Source organism: Pseudophryne corroboree, chromosome 8 (genome assembly GCF_028390025.1).
Source record: "Pseudophryne corroboree isolate aPseCor3 chromosome 8, aPseCor3.hap2, whole genome shotgun sequence".
Taxonomy (NCBI): Eukaryota; Metazoa; Chordata; class Amphibia; order Anura; family Myobatrachidae; genus Pseudophryne; species Pseudophryne corroboree.
Genome location: NC_086451.1, coordinates 456,285,322 through 456,311,738, shown reverse-complemented (window position 1 = coordinate 456,311,738; position 26,417 = coordinate 456,285,322). Strand labels below are relative to the sequence as shown.

The 26,417-nt window shown below is 39.5% G+C and overlaps 36 non-coding genes across 36 annotated transcripts; all 36 read right to left on the bottom strand.

The window, feature by feature from the left end:
- Positions 1 to 525: 525 nt before the first annotated feature.
- On the bottom strand, positions 526 to 597 carry TRNAE-CUC (transfer RNA glutamic acid (anticodon CUC)). The gene has a single exon. It is a non-coding gene; the product is annotated as a tRNA-Glu (tRNA).
- A 529-nt stretch (positions 598 to 1,126) lies between these two features.
- Positions 1,127 to 1,198, bottom strand: TRNAE-CUC (transfer RNA glutamic acid (anticodon CUC)). Its single transcript has one exon. It is a non-coding gene; the product is annotated as a tRNA-Glu (tRNA).
- A 527-nt stretch (positions 1,199 to 1,725) lies between these two features.
- Positions 1,726 to 1,797, bottom strand: TRNAE-CUC (transfer RNA glutamic acid (anticodon CUC)). Its single transcript has one exon. It is a non-coding gene; the product is annotated as a tRNA-Glu (tRNA).
- Positions 1,798 to 2,324: 527 nt separating this feature from the next.
- On the bottom strand, positions 2,325 to 2,396 carry TRNAE-CUC (transfer RNA glutamic acid (anticodon CUC)). Its single transcript has one exon. It is a non-coding gene; the product is annotated as a tRNA-Glu (tRNA).
- Positions 2,397 to 2,923: 527 nt separating this feature from the next.
- On the bottom strand, positions 2,924 to 2,995 carry TRNAE-CUC (transfer RNA glutamic acid (anticodon CUC)). The gene has a single exon. It is a non-coding gene; the product is annotated as a tRNA-Glu (tRNA).
- Positions 2,996 to 3,523: 528 nt separating this feature from the next.
- TRNAE-CUC (transfer RNA glutamic acid (anticodon CUC)) lies at positions 3,524 to 3,595 on the bottom strand. Its single transcript has one exon. It is a non-coding gene; the product is annotated as a tRNA-Glu (tRNA).
- Positions 3,596 to 5,320: 1,725 nt separating this feature from the next.
- On the bottom strand, positions 5,321 to 5,392 carry TRNAE-CUC (transfer RNA glutamic acid (anticodon CUC)). The gene has a single exon. It is a non-coding gene; the product is annotated as a tRNA-Glu (tRNA).
- Positions 5,393 to 6,518: 1,126 nt separating this feature from the next.
- Positions 6,519 to 6,590, bottom strand: TRNAE-CUC (transfer RNA glutamic acid (anticodon CUC)). Its single transcript has one exon. It is a non-coding gene; the product is annotated as a tRNA-Glu (tRNA).
- Positions 6,591 to 7,117: 527 nt separating this feature from the next.
- On the bottom strand, positions 7,118 to 7,189 carry TRNAE-CUC (transfer RNA glutamic acid (anticodon CUC)). Its single transcript has one exon. It is a non-coding gene; the product is annotated as a tRNA-Glu (tRNA).
- Positions 7,190 to 7,716: 527 nt separating this feature from the next.
- On the bottom strand, positions 7,717 to 7,788 carry TRNAE-CUC (transfer RNA glutamic acid (anticodon CUC)). The gene has a single exon. It is a non-coding gene; the product is annotated as a tRNA-Glu (tRNA).
- Positions 7,789 to 8,315: 527 nt separating this feature from the next.
- TRNAE-CUC (transfer RNA glutamic acid (anticodon CUC)) lies at positions 8,316 to 8,387 on the bottom strand. Its single transcript has one exon. It is a non-coding gene; the product is annotated as a tRNA-Glu (tRNA).
- Positions 8,388 to 8,915: 528 nt separating this feature from the next.
- On the bottom strand, positions 8,916 to 8,987 carry TRNAE-CUC (transfer RNA glutamic acid (anticodon CUC)). The gene has a single exon. It is a non-coding gene; the product is annotated as a tRNA-Glu (tRNA).
- A 527-nt stretch (positions 8,988 to 9,514) lies between these two features.
- TRNAE-CUC (transfer RNA glutamic acid (anticodon CUC)) lies at positions 9,515 to 9,586 on the bottom strand. Its single transcript has one exon. It is a non-coding gene; the product is annotated as a tRNA-Glu (tRNA).
- Positions 9,587 to 10,113: 527 nt separating this feature from the next.
- On the bottom strand, positions 10,114 to 10,185 carry TRNAE-CUC (transfer RNA glutamic acid (anticodon CUC)). The gene has a single exon. It is a non-coding gene; the product is annotated as a tRNA-Glu (tRNA).
- Positions 10,186 to 10,712: 527 nt separating this feature from the next.
- Positions 10,713 to 10,784, bottom strand: TRNAE-CUC (transfer RNA glutamic acid (anticodon CUC)). The gene has a single exon. It is a non-coding gene; the product is annotated as a tRNA-Glu (tRNA).
- Positions 10,785 to 11,310: 526 nt separating this feature from the next.
- On the bottom strand, positions 11,311 to 11,382 carry TRNAE-CUC (transfer RNA glutamic acid (anticodon CUC)). The gene has a single exon. It is a non-coding gene; the product is annotated as a tRNA-Glu (tRNA).
- Positions 11,383 to 11,909: 527 nt separating this feature from the next.
- On the bottom strand, positions 11,910 to 11,981 carry TRNAE-CUC (transfer RNA glutamic acid (anticodon CUC)). Its single transcript has one exon. It is a non-coding gene; the product is annotated as a tRNA-Glu (tRNA).
- Positions 11,982 to 12,510: 529 nt separating this feature from the next.
- Positions 12,511 to 12,582, bottom strand: TRNAE-CUC (transfer RNA glutamic acid (anticodon CUC)). Its single transcript has one exon. It is a non-coding gene; the product is annotated as a tRNA-Glu (tRNA).
- A 527-nt stretch (positions 12,583 to 13,109) lies between these two features.
- On the bottom strand, positions 13,110 to 13,181 carry TRNAE-CUC (transfer RNA glutamic acid (anticodon CUC)). Its single transcript has one exon. It is a non-coding gene; the product is annotated as a tRNA-Glu (tRNA).
- Positions 13,182 to 13,708: 527 nt separating this feature from the next.
- TRNAE-CUC (transfer RNA glutamic acid (anticodon CUC)) lies at positions 13,709 to 13,780 on the bottom strand. Its single transcript has one exon. It is a non-coding gene; the product is annotated as a tRNA-Glu (tRNA).
- Positions 13,781 to 14,906: 1,126 nt separating this feature from the next.
- On the bottom strand, positions 14,907 to 14,978 carry TRNAE-CUC (transfer RNA glutamic acid (anticodon CUC)). Its single transcript has one exon. It is a non-coding gene; the product is annotated as a tRNA-Glu (tRNA).
- Positions 14,979 to 15,505: 527 nt separating this feature from the next.
- Positions 15,506 to 15,577, bottom strand: TRNAE-CUC (transfer RNA glutamic acid (anticodon CUC)). Its single transcript has one exon. It is a non-coding gene; the product is annotated as a tRNA-Glu (tRNA).
- Positions 15,578 to 16,104: 527 nt separating this feature from the next.
- On the bottom strand, positions 16,105 to 16,176 carry TRNAE-CUC (transfer RNA glutamic acid (anticodon CUC)). The gene has a single exon. It is a non-coding gene; the product is annotated as a tRNA-Glu (tRNA).
- A 526-nt stretch (positions 16,177 to 16,702) lies between these two features.
- TRNAE-CUC (transfer RNA glutamic acid (anticodon CUC)) lies at positions 16,703 to 16,774 on the bottom strand. The gene has a single exon. It is a non-coding gene; the product is annotated as a tRNA-Glu (tRNA).
- Positions 16,775 to 17,899: 1,125 nt separating this feature from the next.
- On the bottom strand, positions 17,900 to 17,971 carry TRNAE-CUC (transfer RNA glutamic acid (anticodon CUC)). Its single transcript has one exon. It is a non-coding gene; the product is annotated as a tRNA-Glu (tRNA).
- A 527-nt stretch (positions 17,972 to 18,498) lies between these two features.
- On the bottom strand, positions 18,499 to 18,570 carry TRNAE-CUC (transfer RNA glutamic acid (anticodon CUC)). The gene has a single exon. It is a non-coding gene; the product is annotated as a tRNA-Glu (tRNA).
- A 527-nt stretch (positions 18,571 to 19,097) lies between these two features.
- On the bottom strand, positions 19,098 to 19,169 carry TRNAE-CUC (transfer RNA glutamic acid (anticodon CUC)). Its single transcript has one exon. It is a non-coding gene; the product is annotated as a tRNA-Glu (tRNA).
- A 527-nt stretch (positions 19,170 to 19,696) lies between these two features.
- On the bottom strand, positions 19,697 to 19,768 carry TRNAE-CUC (transfer RNA glutamic acid (anticodon CUC)). Its single transcript has one exon. It is a non-coding gene; the product is annotated as a tRNA-Glu (tRNA).
- A 1,126-nt stretch (positions 19,769 to 20,894) lies between these two features.
- Positions 20,895 to 20,966, bottom strand: TRNAE-CUC (transfer RNA glutamic acid (anticodon CUC)). Its single transcript has one exon. It is a non-coding gene; the product is annotated as a tRNA-Glu (tRNA).
- A 527-nt stretch (positions 20,967 to 21,493) lies between these two features.
- On the bottom strand, positions 21,494 to 21,565 carry TRNAE-CUC (transfer RNA glutamic acid (anticodon CUC)). Its single transcript has one exon. It is a non-coding gene; the product is annotated as a tRNA-Glu (tRNA).
- A 527-nt stretch (positions 21,566 to 22,092) lies between these two features.
- Positions 22,093 to 22,164, bottom strand: TRNAE-CUC (transfer RNA glutamic acid (anticodon CUC)). The gene has a single exon. It is a non-coding gene; the product is annotated as a tRNA-Glu (tRNA).
- Positions 22,165 to 22,691: 527 nt separating this feature from the next.
- TRNAE-CUC (transfer RNA glutamic acid (anticodon CUC)) lies at positions 22,692 to 22,763 on the bottom strand. Its single transcript has one exon. It is a non-coding gene; the product is annotated as a tRNA-Glu (tRNA).
- A 527-nt stretch (positions 22,764 to 23,290) lies between these two features.
- On the bottom strand, positions 23,291 to 23,362 carry TRNAE-CUC (transfer RNA glutamic acid (anticodon CUC)). The gene has a single exon. It is a non-coding gene; the product is annotated as a tRNA-Glu (tRNA).
- A 527-nt stretch (positions 23,363 to 23,889) lies between these two features.
- Positions 23,890 to 23,961, bottom strand: TRNAE-CUC (transfer RNA glutamic acid (anticodon CUC)). The gene has a single exon. It is a non-coding gene; the product is annotated as a tRNA-Glu (tRNA).
- Positions 23,962 to 25,685: 1,724 nt separating this feature from the next.
- Positions 25,686 to 25,757, bottom strand: TRNAE-CUC (transfer RNA glutamic acid (anticodon CUC)). Its single transcript has one exon. It is a non-coding gene; the product is annotated as a tRNA-Glu (tRNA).
- Positions 25,758 to 26,284: 527 nt separating this feature from the next.
- Positions 26,285 to 26,356, bottom strand: TRNAE-CUC (transfer RNA glutamic acid (anticodon CUC)). Its single transcript has one exon. It is a non-coding gene; the product is annotated as a tRNA-Glu (tRNA).
- Positions 26,357 to 26,417: the final 61 nt, after the last annotated feature.

Here is a 26,417-nt window from a genome sequence, read left to right as displayed (position 1 = left end):
GATGAAGTAGGTGAACACTCCATGATAGAAAAGGAAGTTCTCTGAATGAAGTGCAATGGAATATGAGGAAAAGGGCTACTAGGAATCAGTTTTACAAGAAAGGAGAGGAAGATTAATCATGTATAGCAATTTTCAAGTTTACCACACAGCAGTTTTGCCTCCTTGATGTATAGTACTGGCACCAAAAAAAGATGATTTTGAGGAGCTAGATGTTGAGAGTTCCTGGCTCCATTATAAATTGTACTGGTGCGAAAGAAGACATTGATAATTCAGATATCAAACATGGCCTGAATAGTTCTGACAAAATTCTCTTTTCTACAAGAGCACAAGTCTTTTAGTAGCAAAAATTCATTTAGAAAGACATCTCACCCTTTGTTATCAATTTCCATGATCTGTTTTGACCACTCACAGCTTCTCAAGTCTACTTAAAGACGATTTCATATGAGAAATTATGCTCTGAAGTGTAAGATTTTTTTACGTTTGATAAATCTGTGTTTTCGTCAAAAACAGTCAGAAGACATCCCTTTCCCTGACCGGGAATCGAACCCGGGCCGCGGCAGTGAGAGCGCCGAATCCTAGCCACTAGACCACCAGGGAGTGATGAAGTAGGTGAACACTCCATGATAGAAAAGGAAGTTCTCTGAATGAAGTGCAATGGAATATGAGGAAAAGGGCTACTAGGAATCAGTTTTACAAGAATTTGAGAGGAAGATTGGTCATGTATAGCAATTTTCAAGTTTACCACACAGCAGTTTTGCCTCCTTGATGTATAGTACTGGCACCAAAAAAAGATGATTTTGAGGAGCTAGATGTTGAGAGTTCCTGGCTCCATTATAAATTGTACTGGTGCGAAAGAAGACATTGATGATTCAGATATCAAACATGGCCTGAATAGTTCTGACAAAATTCTCTTTTCTACAAGAGCACAAGTCTTTTAGTAGCAAAAATTCATTTAGAAAGACATCTCACCCTTTGTTATCAATTTCCATGATCTGTTTTGACCACTCACAGCTTCTTAAGTCTAATTAAAGGCGATTTCATATGAGAAATGATGCTTTGAAGTGTAAGATTTTTTTTACGTTTGATAAGTCTGTGTTTTTGTCAAAAACAGTCAGAAGACCTCCCTTTCCCTGACCGGGAATCAAACCCGGGCCGCGGCGGTGAGAGCGCCGAATCCTAACCACTAGACCACCAGGGAGTGATGAAGTAGGTGAACACTCCATGATAGAAAAGGAAGTTCTCTGAATGAAGTGCAATGGAATATGAGGAAAAGGGCTACTAGGAATCAGTTTTACAAGAAAGGAGAGGAAAATTAATCATGTATAGCAATTTTCAAGTTTACCACACAGCAGTTTTGCCTCCTTGATGTATAGTACTGGCACCAAAAAAAGATGATTTTGAGGAGCTAGATGTTGAGAGTTCCTGGCTCCATTATAAATTGTACTGGTGCGAAAGAAGACATTGATAATTCAGATATCAAACATGGCCTGAATAGTTCTGACAAAATTCTCTTTTCTACAAGAGCACAAGTCTTTTAGTAGCAAAAATTCATTTAGAAAGACATCTCACCCTTTGTTATCAATTTCCATGATCTGTTTTGACCACTCACAGCTTCTCAAGTCTACTTAAAGACGATTTCATATGAGAAATGATGCTCTGAAGTGTAAGATTTTTTTACGTTTGATAAATCTGTGTTTTCGTCAAAAACAGTCAGAAGACCTCCCTTTCCCTGACCAGGAATCGAACCCGGGCCGCGGCGGTGAGAGCGCCGAATCCTAACCACTAGACCACCAGGGAGTGATGAAGTAGGTGAACACTCCATGATAGAAAAGGAAGTTCTCTGAATGAAGTGCATTTGAATATGAGGAAAAGGGCTACTAGGAATCAGTTTTACAAGAAAGGAGAGGAAGATTGGTCATGTATAGCAATTTTCAAGTTTACCACACAGCAGTTTTGCCTCCTTGATGTATAGTACTGGCACCAAAAAAAGATGATTTTGAGGAGCTAGATGTTGAGAGTTCCTGGCTCCATTATAAATTGTACTGGTGCGAAAGAAGACATTGATGATTCAGATATCAAACATGGCCTGAATAGTTCTGACAAAATTCTCTTTTCTACAAGAGCACAAGTCTTTTAGTAGCAAAAATTCATTTAGAAAGACATCTCATCCTTTGTTATCAATTTCCATGATCTGTTTTGACCACTCACAGCTTCTCAAGTCTAATTAAAGACGATTTCATATGAGAAATGATGCTTTGAAGTGTAAGATTTTTTTACGTTTGATAAGTCTGTGTTTTCGTCAAAAACAGTCAGAAGACCTCCCTTTCCCTGACCGGGAATCGAACCCGGGCCGCGGCGGTGAGAGCGCCGAATCCTAACCACTAGACCACCAGGGAGTGATGAAGTAGGTGAACACTCCATGATAGAAAAGGAAGTTCTCTGAATGAAGTGCAATGGAATATGAGGAAAAGGGCTACTAGGAATCAGTTTTACAAGAAAGGAGAGGAAGATTGGTCATGTATAACAATTTTCAAGTTTACCACACAGCAGTTTTGCCTCCTTGATGTATAGTACTGGCACCAAAAAAAGATGATTTTGAGGAGCTAGATGTTGAGAGTTCCTGGCTCCATTATAAATTGTACTGGTGCGAAAGAAGACATTGATGATTCAGATATCAAACATGGCCTGAATAGTTCTGACAAAATTCTCTTTTCTACAAGAGCACAAGTCTTTTAGTAGCAAAAATTCATTTAGAAAGACATCTCACCCTTTGTTATCAATTTCCATGATCTGTTTTGACCACTCACAGCTTCTCAAGTCTAATTAAAGGCGATTTCATATGAGAAATGATGCTTTGAAGTGTAAGATTTTTTTACGTTTGATAAGTCTGTGTTTTTGTCAAAAACAGTCAGAAGACCTCCCTTTCCCTGACCGGGAATCAAACCCGGGCCGCGGCGGTGAGAGCGCCGAATCCTAACCACTAGACCACCAGGGAGTGATGAAGTAGGTGAACACTCCATGATAGAAAAGGAAGTTCTCTGAATGAAGTGCAATGGAATATGAGGAAAAGGGCTACTAGGAATCAGTTTTACAAGAAAGGAGAGGAAAATTAATCATGTATAGCAATTTTCAAGTTTACCACACAGCAGTTTTGCCTCCTTGATGTATAGTACTGGCACCAAAAAAAAGATGATTTTGAGGAGCTAGATGTTGAGAGTTCCTGGCTCCATTATAAATTGTACTGGTGCGAAAGAAGACATTGATAATTCAGATATCAAACATGGCCTGAATAGTTCTGACAAAATTCTCTTTTCTACAAGAGCACAAGTCTTTTAGTAGCAAAAATTCATTTAGAAAGACATCTCACCCTTTGTTATCAATTTCCATGATCTGTTTTGACCACTCACAGCTTCTCAAGTCTACTTAAAGACGATTTCATATGAGAAATGATGCTCTGAAGTGTAAGATTTTTTTACGTTTGATAAATCTGTGTTTTCGTCAAAAACAGTCAGAAGACCTCCCTTTCCCTGACCGGGAATCGAACACGGGCCGCGGCGGTGAGAGCGCCGAATCCTAACCACTAGACCACCAGGGAGTGATGAAGTAGGTGAACACTCCATGATAGAAAAGGAAGTTCTCTGAATGAAGTGCAATGGAATATGAGGAAAAGGGCTACTAGGAATCAGTTTTACAAGAAAGGAGAGGAAGATTGGTCATGTATAGCAATTTTCAAGTTTACCACACAGCAGTTTTGCCTCCTTGATGTATAGTACTGGCACCAAAAAAAGATGATTTTGAGGAGCTAGATGTTGAGAGTTCCTGGCTCCATTATAAATTGTACTGGTGCGAAAGAAGACATTGATGATTCAGATATCTAACATGGCCTGAATAGTTCTGACAAAATTCTCTTTTCTACAAGAGCACAAGTCTTTTAGTAGCAAAAATTCATTTAGAAAGACATCTCACCCTTTGTTATCAATTTCCATGATCTGTTTTGACCACTCACAGCTTCTCAAGTCTACTTAAAGACGATTTCATATGAGAAATGATGCTCTGAAGTGTAAGATTTTTTTACGTTTGATAAATCTGTGTTTTCGTCAAAAACAGTCAGAAGACCTTCCTTTCCCTGACCGGGAATCGAACCCGGGCTGCTGTGGTGAGAGCGCCGAATCCTAACCACTAGACAACCAGGGAGTGATGAAGTAGGTGAACACTCCATGATAGAAAAGGAAGTTCTCTGAATGAAGTGCAATGGAATATGAGGAAAAGGGCTACTAAGAATCAGTTTTACAAGAAAGGAGAGGAAGATTGGTCATGTATAGCAATTTTCAAGTTTACCACACAGCAGTTTTGCCTCCTTGATGTATAGTACTGGCACCAAAAAAAGATGATTTTGAGGAGCTAGATGTTGAGAGTTCCTGGCTCCATTATAAATTGTACTGGTGCGAAAGAAGACATTGATGATTCAGATATCAAACATGGCCTGAATAGTTCTGACAAAATTCTCTTTTCTACAAGAGCACAAGTCTTTTAGTAGCAAAAATTCATTTAGAAAGACATCTCATCCTTTGTTATCAATTTCCATGATCTGTTTTGACCACTCACAGCTTCTCAAGTCTAATTAAAGACGATTTCATATGAGAAATGATGCTTTGAAGTGTAAGATTTTTTTACGTTTGATAAGTCTGTGTTTTCGTCAAAAACAGTCAGAAGACCTCCCTTTCCCTGACCGGGAACCGAACACAGGCCGCGGCGGTGAGAGCGCCGAATCCTAACCACTAGACCACCAGGGAGTGATGAAGTAGGTGAACACTCCATGATAGAAAAGGAAATTCTCTGAATGAAGTGCAATGGAATATGAGGAAAAGGGCTACTAGGAATCAGTTTTACAAGAAAGGAGAGGAAGATTAATCATGTATAGCAATTTTCAAGTTTACCACACAGCAGTTTTGCCTCCTTGATGTATAGTACTGGCACCAAAAAAAGATGATTTTGAGGAGCTAGATGTTGAGAGTTCCTGGCTCCATTATAAATTGTACTGGTGCGAAAGAAGACATTGATAATTCAGATATCAAACATGGCCTGAATAGTTCTGACAAAATTCTCTTTTCTACAAGAGCACAAGTCTTTTAGTAGCAAAAATTCATTTAGAAAGACATCTCACCCTTTGTTATCAATTTCCATGATCTGTTTTGACCACTCACAGCTTCTCAAGTCTACTTAAAGACGATTTCATATGAGAAATGATGCTCTGAAGTGTAAGATTTTTTTACGTTTGATAAATCTGTGTTTTAGTCAAAAATAGTCAGAAGACCTCCCTTTCCCTGACCGGGAATAGAACCCGGGCCGCGGCGGTGAGAGCGCCGAATCCTAACCACTAGACCACCAGGGAGTGATGAAGTAGGTGAACACTCCATGATAGAAAAGGAAGTTCTCTGAATGAAGTGCAATGGAATATGAGGAAAAGGGCTACTAAGAATCAGTTTTACAAGAAAGGAGAGGAAGATTGGTCATGTATAGCAATTTTCAAGTTTACCACACAGCAGTTTTGCCTCCTTGATGTATAGTACTGGCACCAAAAAAAGATGATTTTGAGGAGCTAGATGTTGAGAGTTCCTGGCTCCATTATAAATTGTACTGGTGCGAAAGAAGACATTGATGATTCAGATATCAAACATGGCCTGAATAGTTCTGACAAAATTCTCTTTTCTACAAGAGCACAAGTCTTTTAGTAGCAAAAATTCATTTAGAAAGACATCTCATCCTTTGTTATCAATTTCCATGATCTGTTTTGACCACTCACAGCTTCTCAAGTCTAATTAAAGACGATTTCATATGAGAAATGATGCTTTGAAGTGTAAGATTTTTTTACGTTTGATAAGTCTGTGTTTTCGTCAAAAACAGTCAGAAGACCTCCCTTTCCCTGACCGGGAACCGAACACAGGCCGCGGCGGTGAGAGCGCCGAATCCTAACCACTAGACCACCAGGGAGTGATGAAGTAGGTGAACACTCCATGATAGAAAAGGAAATTCTCTGAATGAAGTGCAATGGAATATGAGGAAAAGGGCTACTAGGAATCAGTTTTACAAGAAAGGAGAGGAAGATTAATCATGTATAGCAATTTTCAAGTTTACCACACAGCAGTTTTGCCTCCTTGATGTATAGTACTGGCACCAAAAAAAGATGATTTTGAGGAGCTAGATGTTGAGAGTTCCTGGCTCCATTATAAATTGTACTGGTGCGAAAGAAGACATTGATAATTCAGATATCAAACATGGCCTGAATAGTTCTGACAAAATTCTCTTTTCTACAAGAGCACAAGTCTTTTAGTAGCAAAAATTCATTTAGAAAGACATCTCACCCTTTGTTATCAATTTCCATGATCTGTTTTGACCACTCACAGCTTCTCAAGTCTACTTAAAGACGATTTCATATGAGAAATGATGCTCTGAAGTGTAAGATTTTTTTACGTTTGATAAATCTGTGTTTTCGTCAAAAACAGTCAGAAGACCTCCCTTTCCCTGACCGGGAATCGAACCCGGGCCGCGGCGGTGAGAGCGCCGAATGCTAACCACTAGACCACCAGGGAGTGATGAAGTAGGTGAACACTCCATGATAGAAAAGGAAGTTCTCTGAATGAAGTGCAATGGAATATGAGGAAAAGGGCTACTAGGAATCAGTTTTACAAGAAAGGAGAGGAAGATTGGTCATGTATAGCAATTTTCAAGTTTACCACACAGCAGTTTTGCCTCCTTGATGTATAGTACTGGCACCAAAAAAAGATGATTTTGAGGAGCTAGATGTTGAGAGTTCCTGGCTCCATTATAAATTGTACTGGTGCGAAAGAAGACATTGATGATTCAGATATCAAACATGGCCTGAATAGTTCTGACAAAATTCTCTTTTCTACAAGAGCACAAGTCTTTTAGTAGCAAAAATTCATTTAGAAAGACATCTCATCCTTTGTTATCAATTTCCATGATCTGTTTTGACCACTCACAGCTTCTCAAGTCTAATTAAAGACGATTTCATATGAGAAATGATGCTTTGAAGTGTAAGATTTTTTTACGTTTGATAAGTCTGTGTTTTCGTCAAAAAAAGTCAGAAGACCTCCCTTTCCCTGACCGGGAATCGAACCCGGGCCGCGGCGGTGAGAGCGCCGAATCCTAACCACTAGACCACCAGGGAGTGATGAAGTAGGTGAACACTCCATGATAGAAAAGGAAGTTCTCTGAATGAAGTGCAATGGAATATGAGGAAAAGGGCTACTAGGAATCAGTTTTACAAGAAAGGAGAGGAAGATTGGTCATGTATAGCAATTTTCAAGTTTACCACACAGCAGTTTTGCCTCCTTGATGTATAGTACTGGCACCAAAAAAAGATGATTTTGAGGAGCTAGATGTTGAGAGTTCCTGGCTCCATTATAAATTGTACTGGTGCGAAAGAAGACATTGATGATTCAGATATCAAACATGGCCTGAATAGTTCTGACAAAATTCTCTTTTCTACAAGAGCACAAGTCTTTTAGTAGCAAAAATTCATTTAGAAAGACATCTCATCCTTTGTTATCAATTTCCATGATCTGTTTTGACCACTCACAGCTTCTCAAGTCTAATTAAAGACGATTTCATATGAGAAATGATGCTTTGAAGTGTAAGATTTTTTTACGTTTGATAAGTCTGTGTTTTCGTCAAAAACAGTCAGAAGACCTCCCTTTCCCTGACCGGGAATCGAACCCGGGCCGCGGCGGTGAGAGCGCCGAATCCTAACCACTAGACCACCAGGGAGTGATGAAGTAGGTGAACACTCCATGATAGAAAAGGAAGTTCTCTGAATGAAGTGCAATGGAATATGAGGAAAAGGGCTACTAGGAATCAGTTTTACAAGAAAGGAGAGGAAGATTGGTCATGTATAGCAATTTTCAAGTTTACCACACAGCAGTTTTGCCTCCTTGATGTATAGTACTGGCACCAAAAAAAGATGATTTTGAGGAGCTAGATGTTGAGAGTTCCTGGCTCCATTATAAATTGTACTGGTGCGAAAGAAGACATTGATGATTCAGATATCAAACATGGCCTGAATAGTTCTGACAAAATTCTCTTTTCTACAAGAGCACAAGTCTTTTAGTAGCAAAAATTCATTTAGAAAGACATCTCATCCTTTGTTATCAATTTCCATGATCTGTTTTGACCACTCACAGCTTCTCAAGTCTAATTAAAGACGATTTCATATGAGAAATGATGCTTTGAAGTGTAAGATTTTTTTACGTTTGATAAGTCTGTGTTTTCGTCAAAAACAGTCAGAAGACCTCCCTTTCCCTGACCGGGAATCGAACCCGGGCCGCGGCGGTGAGAGCGCCGAATCCTAACCACTAGACCACCAGGGAGTGATGAAGTAGGTGAACACTCCATGATAGAAAAGGAAGTTCTCTGAATGAAGTGCAATGGAATATGAGGAAAAGGGCTACTAGGAATCAGTTTTACAAGAATTTTAGAGGAAGATTGGTCATGTATAGCAATTTTCAAGTTTACCACACAGCAGTTTTGCCTCCTTGATGTATAGTACTGGCACCAAAAAAAGATGATTTTGAGGAGCTAGATGTTGAGAGTTCCTGGCTCCATTATAAATTGTACTGGTGCGAAAGAAGACATTGATGATTCAGATATCAAACATGGCCTGAATAGTTCTGACAAAATTCTCTTTTCTACAAGAGCACAAGTCTTTTAGTAGCAAAAATTCATTTAGAAAGACATCTCACCCTTTGTTATCAATTTCCATGATCTGTTTTGACCACTCACAGCTTCTCAAGTCTACTTAAAGACGATTTCATATGAGAAATGATGCTCTGAAGTGTAAGATTTTTTTACGTTTGATAAATCTGTGTTTTTGTCAAAAACAGTCAGAAGACCTCCCTTTCCCTGACCGGGAATCGAACCCGGGCCGCGGCGGTGAGAGCGCCGAATCCTAACCACTAGACCACCATGGAGTGATGAAGTAGGTGAACACTCCATGATAGAAAAGGAAGTTCTCTGAATGAAGTGCAATGGAATATGAGGAAAAGGGCTACTAGGAATCAGTTTTACAAGAAAGGAGAGGAAAATTAATCATGTATAGCAATTTTCAAGTTTACCACACAGCAGTTTTGCCTCCTTGATGTATAGTACTGGCACCAAAAAAAGATGATTTTGAGGAGCTAGATGTTGAGAGTTCCTGGCTCCATTATAAATTGTACTGGTGCGAAAGAAGACATTGATAATTCAGATATCAAACATGGCCTGAATAGTTCTGACAAAATTCTCTTTTCTACAAGAGCACAAGTCTTTTAGTAGCAAAAATTCATTTAGAAAGACATCTCACCCTTTGTTATCAATTTCCATGATCTGTTTTGACCACTCACAGCTTCTCAAGTCTACTTAAAGACGATTTCATATGAGAAATGATGCTCTGAAGTGTAAGATTTTTTTACGTTTGATAAATCTGTGTTTTCGTCAAAAACAGTCAGAAGACCTCCCTTTCCCTGACCAGGAATCGAACCCGGGCCGCGGCGGTGAGAGCGCCGAATCCTAACCACTAGACCACCAGGGAGTGATGAAGTAGGTGAACACTCCATGATAGAAAAGGAAGTTCTCTGAATGAAGTGCAATTGAATATGAGGAAAAGGGCTACTAGGAATCAGTTTTACAAGAAAGGAGAGGAAGATTGGTCATGTATAGCAATTTTCAAGTTTACCACACAGCAGTTTTGCCTCCTTGATGTATAGTACTGGCACCAAAAAAAGATGATTTTGAGGAGCTAGATGTTGAGAGTTCCTGGCTCCATTATAAATTGTACTGGTGCGAAAGAAGACATTGATGATTCAGATATCAAACATGGCCTGAATAGTTCTGACAAAATTCTCTTTTCTACAAGAGCACAAGTCTTTTAGTAGCAAAAATTCATTTAGAAAGACATCTCACCCTTTGTTATCAATTTCCATGATCTGTTTTGACCACTCACAGCTTCTCAAGTCTACTTAAAGACGATTTCATATGAGAAATGATGCTCTGAAGTGTAAGATTTTTTTACGTTTGATAAATCTGTGTTTTCGTCAAAAACAGTCAGAAGACCTCCCTTTCCCTGACCGGGAATCGAACCCGGGCCGCGGCGGTGAGAGCGCCGAATCCTAGCCACTAGACCACCAGGGAGTGATGAAGTAGGTGAACACTCCATGATAGAAAAGGAAGTTCTCTGAATGAAGTGCAATGGAATATGAGGAAAAGGGCTACTTGGAATCAGTTTTACAAGAAAGGAGAGGAAGATTGGTCATGTATAGCAATTTTCAAGTTTACCACACAGCAGTTTTGCCTCCTTGATGTATAGTACTGGCACCAAAAAAAGATGATTTTGAGGAGCTACATGTTGAGAGTTCCTGGCTCCATTATAAATTGTACTGGTGCGAAAGAAGACATTGATGATTCAGATATCAAACATGGCCTGAATAGTTCTGACAAAATTCTCTTTTCTACAAGAGCACAAGTCTTTTAGTAGCAAAAATTCATTTAGAAAGACATCTCACCCTTTGTTATCAATTTCCATGATCTGTTTTGACCACTCGCAGCTTCTCAAGTCTACTTAAAGACGATTTCATATGAGAAATGATGCTCTGAAGTGTAAATTTTTTTTACGTTTGATAAATCTGTGTTTTCGTCAAAAACAGTCAGAAGACCTCCCTTTCCCTGACCGGGAATCGAACCCGGGCCGCGGCGTGGAGAGCGCCGAATCCTAACCACTAGACCACCAGGGAGTGATGAAGTAGGTGAACACTCCATGATAGAAAAGGAAGTTCTCTGAATGAAGTGCAATGGAATATGAGGAAAAGGGCTACTAGGAATCAGTTTTACAAGAAAGGAGAGGAAGATTGGTCATGTATAGCAATTTTCAAGTTTACCACACAGCAGTTTTGCCTCCTTGATGTATAGTACTGGCACCAAAAAAAGATGATTTTGAGGAGCTAGATGTTGAGAGTTCCTGGCTCCATTATAAATTGTACTGGTGCGAAAGAAGACATTGATGATTCAGATATCAAACATGGCCTGAATAGTTCTGACAAAATTCTCTTTTCTACAAGAGCACAAGTCTTTTAGTAGCAAAATTCATTTAGAAAGACATCTCACCCTTTGTTATGAATTTCCATGATCTGTTTTGACCACTCACAGCTTCTCAAGTCTACTTAAAGACGATTTCATATGAGAAATGATGCTCTGAAGTGTAAGATTTTTTTACGTTTGATAAATCTGTGTTTTCGTCAAAAACAGTCAGAAGACCTCCCTTTCCCTGACCGGGAATCGAACCCGGGCCGCGGCGGTGAGAGCGCCGAATCCTAACCACTAGACCACCAGGGAGTGATGAAGTAGGTGAACACTCCATGATAGAAAAGGAAGTTCTCTGAATGAAGTGCAATGGAATATGAGGAAAAGGGCTACTAGGAATCAGTTTTACAAGAAAGGAGAGGAAGATTAATCATGTATAGCAATTTTCAAGTTTACCACACAGCAGTTTTGCCTCCTTGATGTATAGTACTGGCACCAAAAAAAGATGATTTTGAGGAGCTAGATGTTGAGAGTTCCTGGCTCCATTATAAATTGTACTGGTGCGAAAGAAGACATTGATAATTCAGATATCAAACATGGCCTGAATAGTTCTGACAAAATTCTCTTTTCTACAAGAGCACAAGTCTTTTAGTAGCAAAAATTCATTTAGAAAGACATCTCACCCTTTGTTATCAATTTCCATGATCTGTTTTGACCACTCACAGCTTCTCAAGTCTACTTAAAGACGATTTCATATGAGAAATTATGCTCTGAAGTGTAAGATTTTTTTACGTTTGATAAATCTGTGTTTTCGTCAAAAACAGTCAGAAGACATCCCTTTCCCTGACCGGGAATCGAACCCGGGCCGCGGCGGTGAGAGCGCCGAATCCTAGCCACTAGACCACCAGGGAGTGATGAAGTAGGTGAACACTCCATGATAGAAAAGGAAGTTCTCTGAATGAAGTGCAATGGAATATGAGGAAAAGGGCTACTAGGAATCAGTTTTACAAGAATTTGAGAGGAAGATTGGTCATGTATAGCAATTTTCAAGTTTACCACACAGCAGTTTTGCCTCCTTGATGTATAGTACTGGCACCAAAAAAAGATGATTTTGAGGAGCTAGATGTTGAGAGTTCCTGGCTCCATTATAAATTGTACTGGTGCGAAAGAAGACATTGATGATTCAGATATCAAACATGGCCTGAATAGTTCTGACAAAATTCTCTTTTCTACAAGAGCACAAGTCTTTTAGTAGCAAAAATTCATTTAGAAAGACATCTCACCCTTTGTTATCAATTTCCATGATCTGTTTTGACCACTCACAGCTTCTTAAGTCTAATTAAAGGCGATTTCATATGAGAAATGATGCTTTGAAGTGTAAGATTTTTTTTACGTTTGATAAGTCTGTGTTTTTGTCAAAAACAGTCAGAAGACCTCCCTTTCCCTGACCGGGAATCAAACCCGGGCCGCGGCAGTGAGAGCGCCGAATCCTAACCACTAGACCACCAGGGAGTGATGAAGTAGGTGAACACTCCATGATAGAAAAGGAAGTTCTCTGAATGAAGTGCAATGGAATATGAGGAAAAGGGCTACTAGGAATCAGTTTTACAAGAAAGGAGAGGAAAATTAATCATGTATAGCAATTTTCAAGTTTACCACACAGCAGTTTTGCCTCCTTGATGTATAGTACTGGCACCAAAAAAAGATGATTTTGAGGAGCTAGATGTTGAGAGTTCCTGGCTCCATTATAAATTGTACTGGTGCGAAAGAAGACATTGATAATTCAGATATCAAACATGGCCTGAATAGTTCTGACAAAATTCTCTTTTCTACAAGAGCACAAGTCTTTTAGTAGCAAAAATTCATTTAGAAAGACATCTCACCCTTTGTTATCAATTTCCATGATCTGTTTTGACCACTCACAGCTTCTCAAGTCTACTTAAAGACGATTTCATATGAGAAATGATGCTCTGAAGTGTAAGATTTTTTTACGTTTGATAAATCTGTGTTTTCGTCAAAAACAGTCAGAAGACCTCCCTTTCCCTGACCAGGAATCGAACCCGGGCCGCGGCGGTGAGAGCGCCGAATCCTAACCACTAGACCACCAGGGAGTGATGAAGTAGGTGAACACTCCATGATAGAAAAGGAAGTTCTCTGAATGAAGTGCATTTGAATATGAGGAAAAGGGCTACTAGGAATCAGTTTTACAAGAAAGGAGAGGAAGATTGGTCATGTATAGCAATTTTCAAGTTTACCACACAGCAGTTTTGCCTCCTTGATGTATAGTACTGGCACCAAAAAAAGATGATTTTGAGGAGCTAGATGTTGAGAGTTCCTGGCTCCATTATAAATTGTACTGGTGCGAAAGAAGACATTGATGATTCAGATATCAAACATGGCCTGAATAGTTCTGACAAAATTCTCTTTTCTACAAGAGCACAAGTCTTTTAGTAGCAAAAATTCATTTAGAAAGACATCTCATCCTTTGTTATCAATTTCCATGATCTGTTTTGACCACTCACAGCTTCTCAAGTCTAATTAAAGACGATTTCATATGAGAAATGATGCTTTGAAGTGTAAGATTTTTTTACGTTTGATAAGTCTGTGTTTTCGTCAAAAACAGTCAGAAGACCTCCCTTTCCCTGACCGGGAATCGAACCCGGGCCGCGGCGGTGAGAGCGCCGAATCCTAACCACTAGACCACCAGGGAGTGATGAAGTAGGTGAACACTCCATGATAGAAAAGGAAGTTCTCTGAATGAAGTGCAATGGAATATGAGGAAAAGGGCTACTAGGAATCAGTTTTACAAGAAAGGAGAGGAAGATTAATCATGTATAGCAATTTTTAAGTTTACCACACAGCAGTTTTGCCTCCTTGATGTATAGTACTGGCACCAAAAAAAGATGATTTTGAGGAGCTAGATGTTGAGAGTTCCTGGCTCCATTATAAATTGTACTGGTGCGAAAGAAGACATTGATAATTCAGATATCAAACATGGCCTGAATAGTTCTGACAAAATTCTCTTTTCTACAAGAGCACAAGTCTTTTAGTAGCAAAAATTCATTTAGAAAGACATCTCATCCTTTGTTATCAATTTCCATGATCTGTTTTGACCACTCACAGCTTCTCAAGTCTAATTAAAGACGATTTCATATGAGAAATGATGCTTTGAAGTGTAAGATTTTTTTACGTTTGATAAGTCTGTGTTTTCGTCAAAAACAGTCAGAAGACCTCCCTTTCCCTGACCGGGAACCGAACACGGGCCGCAGCGGTGAGAGCGCCGAATCCTAACCACTAGACCACCAAGGAGTGATAAAGTAGGTGAACACTCCATGATAGAAAAGGAAATTCTCTGAATGAAGTGCAATGGAATATGAGGAAAAGGGCTACTAGGAATCAGTTTTACAAGAAAGGAGAGGAAGATTAATCATGTATAGCAATTTTCAAGTTTACCACACAGCAGTTTTGCCTCCTTGATGTATAGTACTGGCACCAAAAAAAGATGATTTTGAGGAGCTAGATGTTGAGAGTTCCTGGCTCCATTATAAATTGTACTGGTGCGAAAGAAGACATTGATAATTCAGATATCAAACATGGCCTGAATAGTTCTGACAAAATTCTCTTTTCTACAAGAGCCCAAGTCTTTTAGTAGCAAAAATTCATTTAGAAAGACATCTCACCCTTTGTTATCAATTTCCATGATCTGTTTTGACCACTCACAGCTTCTCAAGTCTACTTAAAGACGATTTCATATGAGAAATGATGCTCTGAAGTGTAAGATTTTTTTACGTTTGATAAATCTGTGTTTTCGTCAAAAACAGTCAGAAGACCCCCCTTTCCCTGACCGGGAATCGAACCCGGGCCGCGGCGGTGAGAGCGCCGAATCCTAACCACTAGACCACCAGGGAGTGATGAAGTAGGTGAACACTCCATGATAGAAAAGGAAGTTCTCTGAATGAAGTGCAATGGAATATGAGGAAAAGGGCTACTAGGAATCAGTTTTACAAGAAAGGAGAGGAAGATTGGTCATGTATAGCAATTTTCAAGTTTACCACACAGCAGTTTTGCCTCCTTGATGTATAGTACTGGCACCAAAAAAAGATGATTTTGAGGAGCTAGATGTTGAGAGTTCCTGGCTCCATTATAAATTGTACTGGTGCGAAAGAAGACATTGATGATTCAGATATCAAACATGGCCTGAATAGTTCTGACAAAATTCTCTTTTCTACAAGAGCACAAGTCTTTTAGTAGCAAAAATTCATTTAGAAAGACATCTCACCCTTTGTTATCAATTTCCATGATCTGTTTTGACCACTCACAGCTTCTCAAGTCTACTTAAAGACGATTTCATATGAGAAATGATGCTCTGAAGTGTAAGATTTTTTTACGTTTGATAAATCTGTGTTTTCGTCAAAAACAGTCAGAAGACCTCCCTTTCCCTGACCGGGAATCGAACCCGGGCCGCGGCGGTGAGAGCGCCGAATCCTAGCCACTAGACCACCAGGGAGTGATGAAGTAGGTGAACACTCCATGATAGAAAAGGAAGTTCTCTGAATGAAGTGCAATGGAATATGAGGAAAAGGGCTACTAGGAATCAGTTTTACAAGAAAGGAGAGGAAGATTGGTCATGTATAGCAATTTTCAAGTTTACCACACAGCAGTTTTGCCTCCTTGATGTATAGTACTGGCACCAAAAAAAGATGATTTTGAGGAGCTAGATGTTGAGAGTTCCTGGCTCCATTATAAATTGTACTGGTGCGAAAGAAGACATTGATGATTCAGATATCAAACATGGCCTGAATAGTTCTGACAAAATTCTCTTTTCTACAAGAGCACAAGTCTTTTAGTAGCAAAAATTCATTTAGAAAGACATCTCACCCTTTGTTATCAATTTCCATGATCTGTTTTGACCACTCGCAGCTTCTCAAGTCTACTTAAAGACGATTTCATATGAGAAATGATGCTCTGAAGTGTAAAATTTTTTTACGTTTGATAAATCTGTGTTTTCGTCAAAAACAGTCAGAAGACCTCCCTTTCCCAGACCGGGAATCGAACCCGGGCCGCGGCGTGGAGAGCGCCGAATCCTAACCACTAGACCACCAGGGAGTGATGAAGTAGGTGAACACTCCATGATAGAAAAGGAAGTTCTCTGAATGAAGTGCAATGGAATATGAGGAAAAGGGCTACGAGGAATCAGTTTTACAAGAAAGGAGAGGAAGATTGGTCATGTATAGCAATTTTCAAGTTTACCACACAGCAGTTTTGCCTCCTTGATGTATAGTACTGGCACCAAAAAAAGATGATTTTGAGGAGCTAGATGTTGAGAGTTCCTGGCTCCATTATAAATTGTACTGGTGCGAAAGAAGACATTGATGATTCAGATATCAAACATGGCCTGAATAGTTCTGACAAAATTCTCTTTTCTACAAGAGCACAAGTCTTTTAGTAGCAAAATTCATTTAGAAAGACATCTCACCCTTTGTTATGAATTTCCATGATCTGTTTTGACCACTCACAGCTTCTCAAGTCTACTTAAAGACGATTTCATATGAGAAATGATGCTCTGAAGTGTAAGATTTTTTTACGTTTGATAAATCTGTGTTTTCGTCAAAAACAGTCAGAAGACCGCCCTTTCCCTGACCGGGAATCGAACCCGGGCCGCGGCGGTGAGAGCGCCGAATCCTAACCACTAGACCACCAGGGAGTGATGAAGTAGGTGAACACTCCATGATAGAAAAGGAAGTTCTCTGAATGAAGTGCAATGGAATATGAGGAAAAGGGCTACTAGGAATCAGTTTTACAAGAAAGGAGAGGAAGATTGGTCATGTATAGCAATTTTCAAGTTTACCACACAGCAGTTTTGCCTCCTTGATGTATAGTACTGGCACCAAAAAAAGATGATTTTGAGGAGCTAGATGTTGAGAGTTCCTGGCTCCATTATAAATTGTACTGGTGCGAAAGAAGACATTGATGATTCAGATATCAAACATGGCCTGAATAGTTCTGACAAAATTCTCTTTTCTACAAGAGCACAAGTCTTTTAGTAGCAAAAATTCATTTAGAAAGACATCTCACCCTTTGTTATCAATTTCCATGATCTGTTTTGACCACTCACAGCTTCTCAAGTCTAATTAAAGGCGATTTCATATGAGAAATGATGCTTTGAAGTGTAAGATTTTTTTACGTTTGATAAGTCTGTGTTTTTGTCAAAAACAGTCAGAAGACCTCCCTTTCCCTGACCGGGAATCAAACCCGGGCAGCGGCGTGGAGAGCGCCGAATCCTAACCACTAGAACACCAGGGAGTGATGAAGTAGGTGAACACTCCATGATAGAAAAGGAAGTTCTCTGAATGAAGTGCAATGGAATATGAGGAAAAGGGCTACTAGGAATCAGTTTTACAAGAAAGGAGAGGAAGATTGGTCATGTATAGCAATTTTCAAGTTTACCACACAGCAGTTTTGCCTCCTTGATGTATAGTACTGGCACCAAAAAAAGATGATTTTGAGGAGCTAGATCTTGAGAGTTCCTGGCTCCATTATAAATTGTACTGGTGCGAAAGAAGACATTGATGATTCAGATATCAAACATGGCCTGAATAGTTCTGACAAAATTCTCTTTTCTACAAGAGCACAAGTCTTTTAGTAGCAAAATTCATTTAGAAAGACATCTCACCCTTTGTTATGAATTTCCATGATCTGTTTTGACCACTCACAGCTTCTCAAGTCTACTTAAAGACGATTTCATATGAGAAATGATGCTCTGAAGTGTAAGATTTTTTTACGTTTGATAAATCTGTGTTTTCGTCAAAAACAGTCAGAAGACCTCCCTTTCCCTGACCGGGAATCGAACCCGGGCCGCGGCGGTGAGAGCGCCGAATCCTAACCACTAGACAACCAGGGAGTGATGAAGTAGGTGAACACTCCATGATAGAAAAGGAAGTTCTCTGAATGAAGTGCAATGGAATATGAGGAAAAGGGCTACTAGGAATCAGTTTTACAAGAAAGGAGAGGAAGATTGGTCATGTATAGCAATTTTCAAGTTTACCACACAGCAGTTTTGCCTCCTTGATGTATAGTACTGGCACCAAAAAAAGATGATTTTGAGGAGCTAGATGTTGAGAGTTCCTGGCTCCATTATAAATTGTACTGGTGCGAAAGAAGACATTGATGATTCAGATATCAAACATGGCCTGAATAGTTCTGACAAAATTCTCTTTTCTACAAGAGCACAAGTCTTTTAGTAGCAAAAATTCATTTAGAAAGACATCTCACCCTTTGTTATCAATTTCCATGATCTGTTTTGACCACTCACAGCTTCTCAAGTCTAATTAAAGGCGATTTCATATGAGAAATGATGCTTTGAAGTGTAAGATTTTTTTACGTTTGATAAGTCTGTGTTTTTGTCAAAAACAGTCAGAAGACCTCCCTTTCCCTGACCGGGAATCAAACCCGGGCAGCGGCGTGGAGAGCGCCGAATCCTAACCACTAGACCACCAGGGAGTGATGAAGTAGGTGAACACTCCATGATAGAAAAGGAAGTTCTCTGAATGAAGTGCAATGGAATATGAGGAAAAGGGCTACTAGGAATCAGTTTTACAAGAAAGGAGAGGAAGATTGGTCATGTATAGCAATTTTCAAGTTTACCACACAGCAGTTTTGCCTCCTTGATGTATAGTACTGGCACCAAAAAAAGATGATTTTGAGGAGCTAGATGTTGAGAGTTCCTGGCTCCATTATAAATTGTACTGGTGCGAAAGAAGACATTGATGATTCAGATATCAAACATGGCCTGAATAGTTCTGACAAAATTCTCTTTTCTACAAGAGCACAAGTCTTTTAGTAGCAAAAATTCATTTAGAAAGACATCTCAACCTTTCTTATCAATTTCCATGATCTGTTTTGACCACTCACAGCTTCTCAAGTCTACTTAAAGACGATTTCATATGAGAAATGATGCTCTGAAGTGTAAGATTTTTTTACGTTTGATAAATCTGTGTTTTCGTCAAAAACAGTCAGAAGACCTCCCTTTCCCTGACCGGGAATCGAACCCGGGCCGCGGCGGAGAGAGCGCCGAATCCTAACCACTAGACCACCAGGAAGTGATAAAGTAGGTGAACACTCCATGATAGAAAAGGAAGTTCTCTGAATGAAGTGCAATGGAATATGAGGAAAAGGGCTACTAGGAATCAGTTTTACAAGAAAGGAGAGGAAGATTGGTCATGTATAGCAATTTTCAAGTTTACCACACAGCAGTTTTGCCTCCTTGATGTATAGTACTGGCACCAAAAAAAGATGATTTTGAGGAGCTAGATGTTGAGAGTTCCTGGCTCCATTATAAATTGTACTGGTGCGAAAGAAGACATTGATGATTCAGATATCAAACATGGCCTGAATAGTTCTGACAAAATTCTCTTTTCTACAAGAGCACAAGTCTTTTAGTAGCAAAAATTCATTTAGAAAGACATCTCACCATTTGTTATCAATTTCCATGATCTGTTTTGACCACTCACAGCTTCTCAAGTCTAATTAAAGACGATTTCATATGAGAAATGATGCTTTGAAGTGTAAGATTTTTTTACGTTTGATAAGTCTGTGTTTTTGTCAAAAACAGTCAGAAGACCTCCCTTTCCCTGACCGGGAATCAAACACGGGCCGCGGCGGTGAGAGCGCCGAATCCTAACCACTAGACCACCAGGGAGTGATGAAGTAAGTGAACACTCCATGATAGAAAAGAAAGTTCTCTGAATGAAGTGCAATGGAATATGAGGAAAAGGGCTACTAGGAATCAGTTTTACAAGAAAGGAGAGGAAGATAGGTCATGTATAGCAATTTTCAAATTTACCACACAGCAGTTTTGCCTCCTTGATGTATAGTACTGGCACCAAAAAAAGATGATTTTGAGGAGCTAGATGTTGAGAGTTCCTGGCTCCATTATAAATTGTACTGGTGCGAAAGAAGACATTGATGATTCAGATATCAAACATGGACTGAATAGTTCTGACAAAATTCTCTTTTCTACAAGAGCACAAGTCTTTTAGTAGCAAAAATTCATTTAGAAAGACATCTCACCCTTTGTTATCAATTTCCATGATCTGTTTTGACCACTCACAGCTTCTCAAGTCTAATTAAAGACGATTTCATATGAGAAATGATGCTTTGAAGTGTAAGATTTTTTTACGTTTGATAAGTCTGTGTTTTCGTCAAAAACAGTCAGAAGACCTCCCTTTCCCTGACCGGGAACCGAACACGGGCCGCAGCGGTGAGAGCGCCGAATCCTAACCACTAGACCACCAGGGAGTGATGAAGTAGGTGAACACTCCATGATAGAAAAGGAAATTCTCTGAATGAAGTGCAATGGAATATGAGGAAAAGGGCTACTAGGAATCAGTTTTACAAGAAAGGAGAGGAAGATTAATCATGTATAGAAATTTTCAAGTTTACCACACAGCAGTTTTGCCTCCTTGATGTATAGTACTGGCACCAAAAAAAGATGATTTTGAGGAGCTAGATGTTGAGAGTTCCTGGCTCCATTATAAATTGTACTGGTGCGAAAGAAGACATTGATGATTCAGATATCAAACATGGCCTGAATAGTTCTGACAAAATTCTCTTTTCTACAAGAGCACAAGTCTTTTAGTAGCAAAAATTCATTTAGAAAGACATCTCACCCTTTGTTATCAATTTCCATGATCTGTTTTGACCACTCACAGCTTCTCAAGTCTACTTAAAGACGATTTCATATGAGAAATGATGCTCTGAAGTGTAAGATTTTTTTACGTTTGATAAATCTGTGTTTTCGTCAAAAACAGTCAGAAGACCTCCCTTTCCCTGACCGGGAATCGAACCCTGGCCGCGGCAGTGAGAGCGCCGAATCCTAGCCACTAGACCACCAGGGAGTGATGAAGTAGGTGAACACTCCATGATAGAAAAGGAAGTTCTCTGAATGAAGTGCAATGGAATATGAGGAAAAGGGCTACTAGGAATCAGTTTTACAAGAAAGGAGAGGAAGATTGGTCATGTATAGCAATTTTCAAGTTTACCACACAGCAGTTTTGCCTCCTTGATGTATAGTACTGGCACCAAAAAAAGATGATTTTGAGGAGCTAGATGTTGAGAGTTCCTGGCTCCATTATAAATTGTACTGGTGCGAAAGAAGACATTGATAATTCAGATATCAAACATGGCCTGAATAGTTCTGACAAAATTCTCTTTTCTACAAGAGCACAAGTCTTTTAGTAGCAAAAATTCATTTAGAAAGACATCTCACCCTTTGTTATGAATTTCCATGATCTGTTTTGACCACTCACAGCTTCTCAAGTCTACTTAAAGACGATTTCATATGAGAAATGATGCTCTGAAGTGTAAGATTTTTTTACGTTTGATAAATCTGTGTTTTCGTCAAAAACAGTCAGAAGACCTCCCTTTCCCTGACCGGGAATCGAACCCGGGCCGCGGCGGTGAGAGCGCCGAATCCTAACCACTAGACCACCAGGGAGTGATGAAGTAGGTGAACACTCCATGATAGAAAAGGAAATTCTCTGAATGAAGTGCAATGGAATATGAGGAAAAGGGCTACTAGGAATCAGTTTTACAAGAAAGGAGAGGAAGATTAATCATGTATAGAAATTTTCAAGTTTACCACACAGCAGTTTTGCCTCCTTGATGTATAGTACTGGCACCAAAAAAAGATGATTTTGAGGAGCTAGATGTTGAGAGTTCCTGGCTCCATTATAAATTGTACTGGTGCGAAAGAAGACATTGATGATTCAGATATCAAACATGGCCTGAATAGTTCTGACAAAATTCTCTTTTCTACAAGAGCACAAGTCTTTTAGTAGCAAAAATTCATTTAGAAAGACATCTCACCCTTTGTTATCAATTTCCATGATCTGTTTTGACCACTCACAGCTTCTCAAGTCTACTTAAAGACGATTTCATATGAGAAATGATGCTCTGAAGTGTAAGATTTTTTTACGTTTGATAAATCTGTGTTTTCGTCAAAAACAGTCAGAAGACCTCCCTTTCCCTGACCGGGAATCGAACCCTGGCCGCGGCAGTGAGAGCGCCGAATCCTAGCCACTAGACCACCAGGGAGTGATGAAGTAGGTGAACACTCCATGATAGAAAAGGAAGTTCTCTGAATGAAGTGCAATGGAATATGAGGAAAAGGGCTACTAGGAATCAGTTTTACAAGAAAGGAGAGGAAGATTGGTCATGTATAGCAATTTTCAAGTTTACCACACAGCAGTTTTGCCTCCTTGATGTATAGTACTGGCACCAAAAAAAGATGATTTTGAGGAGCTAGATGTTGAGAGTTCCTGGCTCCATTATAAATTGTACTGGTGCGAAAGAAGACATTGATAATTCAGATATCAAACATGGCCTGAATAGTTCTGACAAAATTCTCTTTTCTACAAGAGCACAAGTCTTTTAGTAGCAAAAATTCATTTAGAAAGACATCTCACCCTTTGTTATGAATTTCCATGATCTGTTTTGACCACTCACAGCTTCTCAAGTCTACTTAAAGACGATTTCATATGAGAAATGATGCTCTGAAGTGTAAGATTTTTTTACGTTTGATAAATCTGTGTTTTCGTCAAAAACAGTCAGAAGACCTCCCTTTCCCTGACCGGGAATCGAACCCGGGCCGCGGCGGTGAGAGCGCCGAATCCTAACCACTAGACCACCAGGGAGTGATGAAGTAGGTGAACACTCCATGATAGAAAAGGAAGTTCTCTGAATGAAGTGCAATGGAATATGAGGAAAAGGGCTACTAGGAATCAGTTTTACAAGAAAGGAGAGGAAGATTGGTCATGTATAGCAATTTTCAAGTTTACCACACAGCAGTTTTGCCTCCTTGATGTATAGTACTGGCACCAAAAAAAGATGATTTTGAGGAGCTAGATGTTGAGAGTTCCTGGCTCCATTATAAATTGTACTGGTGCGAAAGAAGACATTGATGATTCAGATATCAAACATGGCCTGAATAGTTCTGACAAAATTCTCTTTTCTACAAGAGCACAAGTCTTTTAGTAGCAAAAATTCATTTAGAAAGACATCTCATCCTTTGTTATCAATTTCCATGATCTGTTTTGACCACTCACAGCTTCTCAAGTCTAATTAAAGACGATTTCATATGAGAAATGATGCTTTGAAGTGTAAGATTTTTTTACGTTTAATAAGTCTGTGTTTTCGTCAAAAACAGTCAGAAGACCTCCCTTTCCCTGACCGGGAATCGAACCCAGTCCGCGGCGGTGAGAGCGCCGAATCCTAACCACTAGACCACCAGGGAGTGATGAAGTAGGTGAACACTCCATGATAGAAAAGGAAGTTCTCTGAATGAAGTGCAATGGAATATGAGGAAAAGGGCTACTAGGAATCAGTTTTACAAGAAAGGAGAGGAAGATTGGTCATGTATAGCAATTTTCAAGTTTACCACACAGCAGTTTTGCCTCCTTGATGTATAGTACTGGCACCAAAAAAAGATGATTTTGAGGAGCTAGATGTTGAGAGTTCCTGGCTCCATTATAAATTGTACTGGTGCGAAAGAAGACATTGATGATTCAGATATCAAACATGGCCTGAATAGTTCTGACAAAATTCTCTTTTCTACAAGAGCACAAGTCTTTTAGTAGCAAAAATTCATTTAGAAAGACATCTCATCCTTTGTTATCAATTTCCATGATCTGTTTTGACCACTCACAGCTTCTCAAGTCTAATTAAAGACGATTTCATATGAGAAATGATGCTTTGAAGTGTAAGATTTTTTTACGTTTGATAAGTCTGTGTTTTCGTCAAAAACAGTCAGAAGACCTCCCTTTCCCTGACCGGGAATCGAACCCAGGCCGCGGCGGTGAGAGCGCCGAATCCTAACCACTAGACCACCAGGGAGTGATGAAGTAGGTGAACACTCCATGATAGAAAAGGAAGTTCTCTGAATGAAGTGCAATGGAATATGAGGAAAAGGGCTACTAGGAATCAGTTTTACAAGAAAGGAGAGGAAGATTGGTCATGTATAGCAATTTTCAAGTTTACCACACAGCAGTTTTGCCTCCTTGATGTATAGTACTGGCACCAAAAAAAGATGATTTTGAGGAGCTAGATGTTGAGAGTTCCTGGCTCCATTATAAATTGTACTGGTGCGAAAGAAGACATTGATGATTCAGATATCAAACATGGCCTGAATAGTTCTGACAAAATTCTCTTTTCTACAAGAGCACAAGTCTTTTAGTAGCAAAAATTCATTTAGAAAGACATCTCACCCTTTGTTATCAATTTCCATGATCTGTTTTGACCACTCACAGCTTCTCAAGTCTAATTAAAGGCGATTTCATATGAGAAATGATGCTTTGAAGTGTAAGATTTTTTTACGTTTGATAAGTCTGTGTTTTTGTCAAAAACAGTCAGAAGACCTCCCTTTCCCTGACCGGGAATCAAACCCGGGCAGCGGCGTGGAGAGCGCCGAATCCTAACCACTAGAACACCAGGGAGTGATGAAGTAGGTGAACACTCCATGATAGAAAAGGAAGTTCTCTGAATGAAGTGCAATGGAATATGAGGAAAAGGGCTACTAGGAATCAGTTTTACAAGAAAGGAGAGGAAGATTGGTCATGTATAGCAATTTTCAAGTTTACCACACAGCAGTTTTGCCTCCTTGATGTATAGTACTGGCACCAAAAAAAGATGATTTTGAGGAGCTAGATGTTGAGAGTTCCTGGCTCCATTATAAATTGTACTGGTGCGAAAGAAGACATTGATGATTCAGATATCAAACATGGCCTGAATAGTTCTGACAAAATTCTCTTTTCTACAAGAGCACAAGTCTTTTAGTAGCAAAAATTCATTTAGAAAGACATCTCACCCTTTGTTATCAATTTCCATGATCTGTTTTGACCACTCGCAGCTTCTCAAGTCTACTTAAAGACGATTTCATATGAGAAATGATGCTCTGAAGTGTAAAATTTTTTTACGTTTGATAAATCTGTGTTTTCGTCAAAAACAGTCAGAAGACCTCCCTTTCCCTGACCGGGAATCGAACCCGGGCCGCGACGTGAAGAGCGCCGAATCCTAACCACTAGACCACCAGGGAGTGATGAAGTAGGTGAACACTCCATGATAGAAAAGGAAGTTCTCTGAATGAAGTGCAATGGAATATGAGGAAAAGGGCTACTAGGAATCAGTTTTACAAGAAAGGAGAGGAAGATTGGTCATGTATAGCAATTTTCAAGTTTACCACACAGCAGTTTTGCCTCCTTGATGTATAGTACTGGCACCAAAAAAAGATGATTTTGAGGAGCTAGATGTTGAGAGTTCCTGGCTCCATTATAAATTGTACTGGTGCGAAAGAAGACATTGATGATTCAGATATCAAACATGGCCTGAATAGTTCTGACAAAATTCTCTTTTCTACAAGAGCACAAGTCTTTTAGTAGCAAAATTCATTTAGAAAGACATCTCACCCTTTGTTATGAATTTCCATGATCTGTTTTGACCACTCACAGCTTCTCAAGTCTACTTAAAGACGATTTCATATGAGAAATGATGCTCTGAAGTGTAAGATTTTTTTACGTTTGATAAATCTGTGTTTTCGTCAAAAACAGTCAGAAGACCTCCCTTTCCCTGACCGGGAATCGAACCCGGGCCGCGGCGGTGAGAGCGCCGAATCCTAACCACTAGACAACCAGGGAGTGATGAAGTAGGTGAACACTCCATGATAGAAAAGGAAGTTCTCTGAATGAAGTGCAATGGAATATGAGGAAAAGGGCTACTAGGAATCAGTTTTACAAGAAAGGAGAGGAAGATTGGTCATGTATAGCAATTTTCAAGTTTACCACACAGCAGTTTTGCCTCCTTGATGTATAGTACTGGCACCAAAAAAAGATGATTTTGAGGAGCTAGATGTTGAGAGTTCCTGGCTCCATTATAAATTGTACTGGTGCGAAAGAAGACATTGATGATTCAGATATCAAACATGGCCTGAATAGTTCTGACAAAATTCTCTTTTCTACAAGAGCACAAGTCTTTTAGTAGCAAAAATTCATTTAGAAAGACATCTCACCCTTTGTTATCAATTTCCATGATCTGTTTTGACCACTCACAGCTTCTCAAGTCTAATTAAAGGCGATTTCATATGAGAAATGATGCTTTGAAGTGTAAGATTTTTTTACGTTTGATAAGTCTGTGTTTTTGTCAAAAACAGTCAGAAGACCTCCCTTTCCCTGACCGGGAATCAAACCCGGGCAGCGGCGTGGAGAGCGCCGAATCCTAACCACTAGACCACCAGGGAGTGATGAAGTAGGTGAACACTCCATGATAGAAAAGGAAGTTCTCTGAATGAAGTGCAATGG